This window comes from Eulemur rufifrons, chromosome 7 (genome assembly GCF_041146395.1).
Source record: "Eulemur rufifrons isolate Redbay chromosome 7, OSU_ERuf_1, whole genome shotgun sequence".
NCBI classification, from domain to species: domain Eukaryota; kingdom Metazoa; phylum Chordata; class Mammalia; order Primates; family Lemuridae; genus Eulemur; species Eulemur rufifrons.
In genome coordinates this window covers 149,298,819-149,307,362 of record NC_090989.1, presented here as the reverse complement: position 1 = coordinate 149,307,362, position 8,544 = coordinate 149,298,819, and the positions used below count along the sequence as shown (strand labels likewise).

Genomic DNA, 8,544 nt, shown 5'->3' with positions numbered 1-8,544 from the left:
TGCACCAATTGGCAGTCCCACTAGCAGTGTAAGAGTGTTCCTGTCTCTCCACATCCTAACCAGCATTTGTTGTTTTGGGATTTTTTGATAGAGGCCAATCTCACTGGGGTTAGGTGATATTTCATTGTGGTTTTTATTTGCATTTCTCTAATGATTAGAGATGTTGAGCATTTTTTATATGTTTGCTGGTCATTATTCTGTCTTCTTTTGAAAAGTTTCTGTCCATTTCTTTTGCCCATTTATTGATGGGATGTTTGATTTTATCTTGTTGATTTTCTTAAGTTCTAGATAGATTCTTGTTATCAGCCCTTTATCGGATGTGTACAGAGCAAATATTTTCTCCTATTCTATAGGCTGTCTTTTCGCTCCAATGATAGTTTCCTTGGCTGTGCAAAAGATTTTTAATTTTATCAGATCCCATTTATTTATTTTTGTTACTGCTGTGATTGCTTTGGGGGTCTTCCTCAAAAATTCTTTGCCTAGGCCGATGTCTGAAAGGATCTTCCCAACATCTTCTTCTTAGAATTCTTAAGGTTTCATGCCTTAGTTTTAAGTCTGTTATCCACCTTGAATTGAGTTTTGTGAGAGGTGAGAGGTGGGAATCCAGTTTCAATTTTCTGCATGTAGCTATCCAGTTTTTCCAGCACCATTTATTGAAAAGAGATTCTTTTCTCCATTGTATATTTTTGTCTTCTTTGTCAAAGATTAGATTACCATACGCAGATGGTTTCAGCTCCAGATTTTCAGTCCTGTTCCAAAGGTCTATGTCTCTATTCTTGTGCTAGTACCATGCTGTTTTAGTTACTATAGCCTTGTAGTACAACTTGAAGTCTGGTAGACTGATACCTCCCAGTTTGTTCTTTTTACTTAAGATTGCTTTGGCTGTACACAGTCTTCTCTGGTTCCATACAAAGCATAGAATTATTTTTTTCTAGGTCTGTAAAGAATGATGATGGTACTTTGATAGGGATTGCATTAATTCTGTAGATCACTTTAGGTAGTACAGACATTTTAATGATGTTGATTCTACCAATCCATGAGCAAGGTAGATTTTTCCATCTGTTTACATCTTCTACAGTTTCTTTTCTTAGTGTCTTGTAGTTCTCCCTGTATATGTCTCTCACATCTTTCATTAAATATATTCCTAGATATTTAATTTTCTTTGAGGCTATTGTAAAAGATATTGTGTTTTTGATTTGAAATTTGGCTTGACTGTTATTGGCATATATGAAATGCCTCTAATTTGTGTGTATTGATTTTGTATCCTGAGACTTTACTGAATTCATTTATCAATTCTAGGAGTCTCTTGGTTGAGTCCTTGGGGTTTTCTAGATATAATATCATATCATTGGCAAAGAGAGAGAAAGTATTTAAAGAGATGATTAAGTTGAAATGAGGCTGTTAGGATTGCTTCCTAATCTAAAGTGCATGGTGTCCCTACAAGAAGAGCAAGAGACACCAGGGCATCCATGCCCAGAGGGACAACCGTGGGAAGAGGCAGCAAGAGGGCAGGGCCATCTGCAAGCCAAGGAGAGTGGATTCAGAGGAATCCAACCCTGCCAGCACCTTGATCTTGAACTTGCAGCCTCCAGAACTGTGAAGACATATATTTCTATTATTTAAGTCACCAAGTCTGTGGTATTTTATTATGGCAGCTCTAGAAATATCATATGCCATTCAATGAGGTGTAGAGACAGTCTTTTCAACAAATGGTGCTGGAAAAACTGGACACCTACATGCAGTGGAAGAATGAAGTTGGACTCTATGTTACAGCATATGCAAAAATTAACTCAAAAAGGATTGAAGACCTAAATGTAAGAGCTAAATCTAGAAAACTCTTTGAAGAAAACAGGAGAAAAGCTTCATGACATTGGTGAAAGGGCCAGCCTTGCAAAAATAACAGGAAAATACCTAATCCTACAATTTCCCCAGTAATGGTTAAAGATCAATCCTGTGAGTTCTTTCACTAACAGGCACCCTACAGGAGTTCTGTTTTGCACAACTTCTGAAAAGAGCTGAATGGACGGAAAAGAGATGTAAATCTCTCTCTTTTGAAATTGTTTTTTGAGAATCTGCTTTTACAGATTTCCTGAGTAAACACCAGAAGAATTAGCTACAGCCTTAACCATATCTCAATGGCAAGCTTTGCACAGTGGCAATATCGAAGCCAATGAAGTTTATCTGAGGCTCGGCAGTATCGAAGCCAATGAGGTTTATCTGAGGCTTGATTATGGCTAATTGAAACATATCTCAAGGGCAGAGTCACATCTCCTGTGATAACCCCTTCTCCAAAGAAAGACAGGAAACCAACTCTTGGGCTTTCACATCCTTGCAGTTTTTGTTATCTACCTGCTGCCACATTTGTTATCAACTGACAGCCATCACTATTTTTTTTCTCTTTGTCCCCCTTGAAATCAGCAAGCCACTTGGCCTTGCTGCTGGCATCCCCTTCTCTTTCTTTGGGATACCATGCCATCTCCCTGCCTTCTTTCCCTCTCTCTCTCTCCACCCCAACCCCCTCAAGGATAAAATAAACTTTTACATCTTAATTTCTGTGTAAGTAATCTTTCTCCACCCGTGTCGTGAGCACCTACTAGGCTTTCCACCCTAACAATTGGATTTGGCAATGATTTGTTGGAGATCACAAATTAGACTTCATCAAAATTGAAAACTTATTCATCAAAGGACATTATCAGCAGAGTAAAGGCAACACATAGAATGGGGGAAAATTTTTGCAAATCACATATCTGGTAAGGGATTAATACCCAGAATATCCAGAGATCTCTTAAAACTCAACAATAAAAAAACAAATAACCTGATTCAAAATTGGGCAAAGGACTTGAATAGCCATTTCTCCCAAGAAGATATAAAAGGCCAATAAGCACATGAAAAGATGCTCAACCTCACTAATCATTAGGGAAATGAAAATCAAACCTCAGTAAGATACCACTTCGCACCCATTAGTCTGGCTATTAGCAAAAAAAGAAACACACACACACAAACATACCCCTAAAGAGAAAATAAGTGTTGGAGAGAATGTGGAGAAACTGGAACCCTTGTGCACTGTTGGTGGGAATGTAAAATGGAGCAGCCTCTATGGAAAACAGTATGGCAGTTCCTCAAAATGTGAAAAATAGAATTTTCATATAATCCAGCAAGTCCAATTCTGTGCATATACTCAAAATTAAAAGCAGGGACTCAAACAGATATTTGTACATCCATGTTCATAGCAGCATTATTCACAATAGCTAAAAGGTAAAACAATTCAAATGTCCATCAGCAGATGAATGGATAAACAAAATGTGGTATACACATACAATAAGATATTATCGAGACTTAAGGAAATTTTGACACGTACTACACGAACTTTGAAAACATTATGCTAGGTGAAATAAGCTAGTCACAAAAAGACAAATACTATATGATTCCACTTGTATGCAATACCTAGAAGAGTCAAATTCACAGAGATAGAAAGTAGAACAGTGGTTGCCAGGGGCAGGGGAGGGAGGAGATATTGTTTAATGGGCACAGAGTTTCCGTTTGGGAAGATGAAAAGAGTTCTATGAATAGATGGTGGTGATGGTTGCACAACAATGTGAATGTACTTAACGCCATTGAACTATAACCTTTGAATGACTAACATGGTAAATTTTATGTAATAAATATTTTACCACATTAAAAAACCTGGAAATTTGGGGTGTTATATTATGAGACTTTGGGACTCCTTAAAATCCTTTTGGGCTGGCTTTGGTGGGGAAGGAAGTGGCTGCCTGGTTTCTACCAGGGGGACATCCAGCTCATGGCCCACAATGGCAGAGCCAGCACGTGATCTAATGGTTTCTAATCATAGAACAAGCTCTCTTGGGTACTGGGGGGCAGCTGAAGTTGGACATCATGAATTGTGGTGTCCTCACACCTGGGTGAATTTCTATAGCAGGTTGGGCATAAAAACAGAGAAGTGGGATTGCTGGATGGAGCCAGGCAGGGATGTCAGAAAAACACACCTGGAGTGTGTCTTCATTACCCAGGGTAATGAGGCCACCACCCCACCTCCCGTGTTGTCAGTGGAGTGCACTGGCAAGGACTGGGATAAGATCGTGTGTCCTGGTTAGATAACGAATTCAGTCAAGACAGCAAGGGGCTGACAAAACTCAGGGAAAATGGCAGGTCAAAGCTTCCAGAAGATGCTTGATGGGGCGGAAAGACAGCAGGAGCGAGAGTAAGGAGGGTGTGCAAGAGTCAGAGCCATAGGAAGTTGTGGTTAGAGAGGGAGATGTTAAGGTCAAGGATTTCTTGGTAAGGCAGATCCTGGTGGTGACAAGGTCTGAAGTGTGGGTGGCTAGAGACGGGGGAAGGCAAAAATTCAAGATCAAGAAACTCAAGGGCAGAAAGGTGAAGTCACTTGTCCAAGACCACACAGCTAGTCTTGGACAGATGGGATTCGAACAGACTTAGAAGCCAGAAAGGAGCTGGGGGACACAGGGGATGACTGAGGGGGCAAGGAGTGGTGGGGACAATGAGGGAGGGGGCTGACACCGGCAGCTGCTACGATGTGCAAAAGAGAGGGGTACATGCAAGCGTGGCTTAGAAGGGAAACGGGTGAAGGAAGGATGCTGCCCTCACAGCAGCATCATTTACTCCCAGACTTCTTTTGGGTAGCTCTGTGCACTGTGCCCGGTGCTGGGGACATTGAAATAAAAGATACAGGTGCTGCCCATGGGAAATGCACAGTCCAGTGGGGGAGGCAGGCACGTGAGCACATCTATAAAGCAGAACGACAACGTGGCTGGAACCAGCAGTGAGGGCTGGGGTGGTGAGGTCGGGGCAGGGCGGTGATGCTTAGGCACCTTGAGCACTAGGTGGGCACAAGGGATCAGCGGCAACAGTGGAGAAAGGACACGTGGAAAGAGCCTGATGTCCAGGGGCCGCCAAGGGCCTGCTGTGGGGAGCACAGGGACCACGTGTTGGGGGACCGGGGTAGGCAGGGCCCTCATGAGGTCGTGTCTGCACATGAGTGTCATGTGTTGAGGGGAGTGACAGGGAACAATCTGCCTTTTTGAAAACGTGAAAAAGCAGATAACAAAAAGAGCAAAATGACACAAGGATATAAAACAGTACTAGACCAGCACACGTAAAAATGAGCAGGTTCATAAAGGAGGATCATGTTCTCTTATCTGCTCAAGAAGTTTCCTTTATCATGACCAGCCCATTGTTGTCACACCACAGTGTGGTTACCGCAAAAAGAGAACAAGCATGGGGAACAAAATGGGGCCACATTTTCCTGGCTGGAAAGAAGTCACGAGAAAATAATAGAGAACAATCACTCCTCATTCTCTCACATGAAGGAGAACTGCATGCCCCAGGGAGGAGAGGGAACAAGGAGGCAGGTAGACTCTACATGGGCAGGCAGCAAGTGTGGCTGCAGAAAGGGGAAGGGCTGCGAGCACCTGGCCCTGCCTGAAGAGAGGCGTAGACTCAGGCAGGCTCAGGGACCTTTTAGATGAAAGGTTCTCCAGAGACAGAGCGACGTGACACAAAGCACGATTCCAGACTGGATCTGGGTCACGGGAAGAGAGCTCACCACGGACGATTTCAGGGCGACGGGCAAGATGCGGGCTCGTGCTGGACAGCAGCACCGGATGAACGCGAACTTTCCTGATTTTGATCGTTGTTCCGTAGCTGTGCAAGAGAACATCTTTGTTCTTAGAAAATAGTTGCTGAGGTATTTAGGAGGTTTTTAAGGGCATGATGTCAGCAACTTACTCTCAAACAGTTCAGGAAAATAATATATATATTAAATATAAAGAGGAAAATGTCAGCAATTAGTGAATCTGTATAAAATGTTCTCTGAACATGGGTGCTTTGTATTATTTTTGAAACTTCTATGTAAATTTGAAATTATATCAAATTTAAAACTTACAAAGAAACACAGGAGAGGTTCAGGGCTGGATTCCGCTACGGGCCGGAGTGCAAACTCAGGGTGAGAATAAACCCAACCTCATGAAGGGAACAGCTGAACCAATGCTGGGTTTGTTTTCTTTAAAATCAGAGTCTGTGGAAGGTCGACTTAAATATATTCTGCAAATATTAATAATTACTGACTACTGTGCAGTTTTATTTGCACTGTAATTTTTATAGTGTGTACTTTATACATTAATTTTTGGCTAGAGGCTTCTAGAATGAAGATCACGTGGGAGCAATTTTTCTCGAGTGTCCCGCTTTTGGTGACGCAAACATATGGCAGCAGGGAGGAGCTCATTGCTCTTCCGGAGGGGGCAGCACACAGTGCAGTGTGTGGCTTGATGGCAGTTGCCTGTGCTGAGACCCCTTGGCACTTGGACTCCACAGAACTGTGGGGAGGGGAAAACCATGTCACATCAGGAGCCAAAGCCTTGGGAGGGGGGGGACTGCAGATACTGAGTTAAGAAAATCTGGCAGAGTGGCCCAGCATGACAGAAAGGGACAAGGGCCCCAAGGGCAAAGGTAGATTCACCAGGGGGAAGGCAGTCTGAGCTAAATGCAAGAGCCTAGGCCTTGATACGCATGTGTGTGGGGGGGGGGGGGTTCTGGAACAGCACACAGCCACGACCAGCAGCCTTCTGCACCAGCAACTACGGCGTGGTGTCTCCCTCGGGGGTGATGGCTGAGCACGCGTGAGCTGAAGGAGCTGCATCTTGCAGACCAGCATGTGGTGCCTCTGCAGGGGCCTGGAGGGAGCCAGAGCAGCGAGGGCGTCACCTCTTCAGCACGCAAGTGTCCCTGGGGCTGTCCCAGTCGAAGCTTTGACAGTGACCGTGTGATGTCTCTAGAACGGAGCAGTGGTGGCCAGGGTAGCCCCTTCGGTTCTCTCCTAGCTATGTTTGGAAGAAGGATGAAAGCTTTTCGATCCTTATGCCATTTGAGTGGAGGCCTCGGATGGGAGGGGACGTGGTGTACCAGTCTTCTTGAGCTATTAATTGATGAAGTAAAAAAATATGTATTTGTACCTGGCGGGAGATAATCTCCAATATGGTCACTATCAATTCTGTTGTCCTTCCCTATACCCATCAAGGGGTGGAGTGTGTTTCCCCTGCCGTCTGGCCTTGCCCTGCGACTGCTTTGACCTGGTGTGGAAGTGGTGAGCTGCGACTTCCACGCCCACGTCGTAAGGCCTGGCAGTTCTGCTTTCTTCCTCTTGGAACAGTCCCTCTCGGAATTCAGTGTCCTACTGTGCCATGGTCTAGAGATGCCTGTGAGGAGAACTGAGCCCCTGACCGACAGCCCCAGCCGAGCTGCTGGTGGACACACAGAACCTATTGTCAGCTGTTTGAGGAGGCCACTTCGAGGGCCAGGCCTTCTGAAACCACCCTGTTCCTTCCTCCACTGTCATTAGAAACGTCAGCCTGCGCCCACTGCTTCCCGTGCGCCTGCACTCCACGTGCGTTCCTTCTTCGAACCTCCCCGAAGCTCTGCATCCTCTGGTCAAACTGTGGTCAGTACCCACTTTCCGAGAGGGAAACCAGGGCTGAGAGAAGGTAAAGTGGTTGCCCAAGGTCACACAGCTGAGAAACGTGGAGCTGGAATATGGACGCGGGGTTAATGAAAGGGGCCCCGCTGTTAACGACACCCTCCACTGCCTTTCCCTGCATGTCAGGATGGGCTCCGAATTCTGGATTTATTAATAGTTTTATCTCCAGAGTGTACCTTTGGATAAGTGAGGTTACTGTGGTGAGATGAAATGGGAAAACGAGCTGCTGCATAACCTGTGATTGTCAGTACATACGAACACGCCTATTAAAAAGATGAGGCACCGTGTAGGTGCTCAATCAGAATTCATGTTTAATTGCTTGGGTTTTAAAGGAGAGTTTTAAGAAAGGCTCTTCTGCTTTTAAATTGTACGCACAGCACATTTCAAACAGAAAACGCGTCTCTCCTGCTTTGCTGAAGACCCGAGTTGGAGCGTGCAGATTCAAATGCTTGCATGTACCCAGCACTCTGACTTCTCGCCAGACCTCATGCTTCGAAAGTCCCGAGGAGGCTGGGGGAAGACGGTGGCGCCCTGTTTGCGGATGAGGGTCGTTCACATGCTCCGGTCCACCTGCTCCAGGCGGCTCCCTGGGCTGCTCAGGCGCCATCTCATCACTGCGCAGCAACACTTCCGAGGTTCCCACTGTGCGCTGCGTGCATTTCACACCCTCTCACTCCCTAGAATTCTCGACCCTCCTCCTGTTCCCACTTTCAGCAGGCGACCCGGTCACCTCCTCACCAAGAGAATAGAAGCCATCAGGATAAAACACTCTAGCCTTCTGTTCCACTTTATTTCTATTCTGCGTTCTACTGTAGCTTTCTAGATTCTTGCTCTTGCCAGAAATCCTCCCACTTCACCTGCAGTCTCCGCCTCCCAGGCTCGATCTCAGGGACACTCCACGCCAATGCCAGTGTTGCAAGTCCCGCCCATGCCTGCGCCCCTCCGCAGACTTTGCTCCATCAGCGCCAGCGTTGCCGTCTCCCACGCTCCCTCCCCACAGCACCTGTCTTCTCCACAGGGTAAAATCTTCCCTTGAT

General features: G+C 45.4%; 1 pseudogene; it reads left to right on the top strand.

The window, feature by feature from the left end:
- Window positions 1-2,141: 2,141 nt before the first annotated feature.
- LOC138388720 (U4 spliceosomal RNA) lies at window positions 2,142-2,255 on the top strand (annotated as a pseudogene).
- Window positions 2,256-8,544: the final 6,289 nt, after the last annotated feature.